At 35.8% G+C, this 2,629-nt stretch overlaps 1 protein-coding gene across 1 annotated transcript in view; it reads right to left on the bottom strand.

The window, feature by feature from the left end:
- Positions 1-385: 385 nt before the first annotated feature.
- The window catches only part of LOC122529102, a 9,481-nt gene continuing 7,237 nt past the window's right edge, over positions 386-2,629 (bottom strand). Inside the window, exon 3 of the mRNA XM_043654893.1 lies at positions 386-1,640. The gene's annotated coding sequence lies outside the window, so the exon portion shown is untranslated. The remainder of the gene's footprint in view (positions 1,641-2,629) is intronic.

Here is a 2,629-nt window from a genome sequence, read left to right as displayed (position 1 = left end):
TTCCCTCGTCCGTATTCGCTCGAAAGGAAAACAAAAAAGGAAAAAAGCCTAAGAAAAAGGAGAAAAAGCATAGGACAAACATCTTGGAAATTAAACGTATAGGATGTACAAATTGTTCAAGTTAAACAAGTAACAATTTTTTAGAATTCGATATTTATGAACTCGATCATTCCTTGGAACACAAAATAATCATGATTGGACCAAAAATGAAAAAAAAATCGGTTTGGTTTTTATCAACAACATCGTTATTGAACGAAGAAAAAATTTGTCTCTCTCGTTATCATAGGACGCGCATTGACTGACGGAAAATCGAAGCGTTCGTACGAATTTTCGCAGTAACAATATTTTTCCAACTTCCTCAATTTTTTATTTTTTTTTTTTCTTCTTTTATATGCTCGTTGCAAAATAATTCTACCTTATAGCTTACAGTATCACAGAGTTACACGCGGTATCGTATATAATTGCTCCCACTTCGTAATTTCGCAAAACGATAAGGAAAGCGCGTAATTGTCTTATTGTAAAATTTAAAATTGCGGTAATAGATGGACGCAGACGATGTCACTATGCTACACTTTCTTTAAAAATACGAACTACCATTTTATGCGGATTTAATACTATCGAATTTGGCTGCAATCAATCGAATTATATTATCGATGAAATTCTATCGTTGGAAAAAGTAGGACAATCGAATCATACTTTTCTTTGCTACTTTTTATCGCGTGTGACAATATTTAACAAAAGGAAAGGAAAAAAGAGGAAAGAGGACAGGGAAACGTTAATTTTTTACCTGCAGAGAACTGCACGTAAGGCGTCTCTACGCTTTTGTTCGATGTCTTTGAAAGACGTCGTTCTGCGTCCAATTGCCGAGGACATTTTCGTTTTTCTATCAGGTTTATTTGTTAAAAAGATTACTCAACGTACAACAGATTAACAGATCGCTTATCCCGACGGAACTAATTATTATACATAGTATAAAAAAAAATTTCGTAACGACTAATCAAAACAGCAAAAATCTAGTATCTCGGCGCAGGATAGAGGGAAATCGCTATAATACACTTCGATACAAACTACGAGGATTTGTTTAAAAAAAATATACCTTTCGCGATATAATCTAGGAGAAAAGCGTCTCGTATCCATTGCAAATAAATTTATTTCGAAACGATACCGTAAGAAATATGAATTAATCGGGGGAGGAAATTCGAAACGAGCAATTTTCGCACGAGAGCACAAAAAAAAAAAAAAGATGAAAAGTAAAAAAGAGTATCGTTTCAAAGACAAAATATTTGCTCGCGTGTTAAAATTCTTTGAATTTTACACGAGATAAAGTTCAACGAAAACTTCAAATAAATATTCACGCGTATAAGTACAGGTCGCTCGAAGAATATACGATTAAAATAAGTAAGTCTTTTCTTAGGCTCCGTTCTTTTACTAGCTCACCTATGTTATACGTATACACGTAATGCGCATTTACGCCTTGGCAGTTTTTGCGCATACGCACGTATATTCCCTTTGGAGACAGCGAGTAATCTTAACGATGAATACAAGCGTTTCCGGTTGTCGTATGCGAGAACCTTTACAGGAACTCCTTTGACTTCGACACGAGTTACACCTCGCTTAATCACTCCGTTTTTCTGCTTGTCCTAATATTTTAAAAACATATTTACCACAGTTACAATTTGATTGGCTGAACATTAAACGAATTATAAAAGGAAGATAAGAATCTTATAAGTAAATGTTTACTACGAAGAAACTCAAACGAAATGGAAATTTTGTTGCTAGTTGCGCTACGTCTCTAAGAGAAAAAAAAAAAAATGGGGAGAGAGAGAGAGAGAGAGAGGGAGAGAAAGATATATATATATTGTATATGTACACATATAGAAAAAAGGAATAGAGTACGAACAATTTTGATTATTCTAGTAACCAAATTAAAAAAAATTTTAAAATAATAAGAAACGAAGGTTATGTAATGTTGTGAGCGCTTGTTTCTAAGATTTTATGCGCGCAATAATATATGTACAATAAAGGAACTAGCTTTTTAGGTCTGGACACAATCCTATACCGATCCCGACTGGCCATGAACCCCTTGCGTACGAAATGAACGTGAAATGAACGCGAAAAGAACGCGAAATAAACGCAGTCCAACGTACGCGCCAGTGTCGATAACGACGAATTCCATTGTGATTATGTACCTCTCTTTGGATCCTTCTTGTTCCTCGTTCCCGCTGCTTATCCTTTGCTCTCAGCATGCTTATTAAAAAAAGCTTCCGCATAAATAGGACGAAGGCTCGGTTCTATTCGCTCGCCAAGTAGTTCATTCTTTATATCTTATTCTCCTTTTCTTCTCTCTCTCTCTCTCTCTCTCTCTCTTTCTACCTCACTCTGCCTCTTTTTCTTTCTCTGGTCATTCTAAACAGTGTCTCACAATTAGTCACAGTGAGGAGCACATGTCGATCCTCGCGAATAATTCCGATACTTCATGAAATCAATGTGTATTTGGAAAGAGGGACAGAAATGAAACGTCGCGGCGGTCGTAACCCGTTTTTCAGCATTTTCAATCCAATGAGAAAATGGAAGAGATCGAAATAATTACACGTGTTGCGCGAGTTTGTTGCTGGATCGTAGAAAAAAA

The sequence above is a fragment of the Frieseomelitta varia genome, unplaced genomic scaffold (assembly GCF_011392965.1).
Source record: "Frieseomelitta varia isolate USP_RPSP 00005682 unplaced genomic scaffold, Fvar_1.2 scaffold_279, whole genome shotgun sequence".
Taxonomy (NCBI): Eukaryota; Metazoa; Arthropoda; class Insecta; order Hymenoptera; family Apidae; genus Frieseomelitta; species Frieseomelitta varia.
The sequence above is the reverse complement of the archived record's forward strand: the minus strand, read 5'-3'. Positions and strand labels throughout refer to the sequence as shown.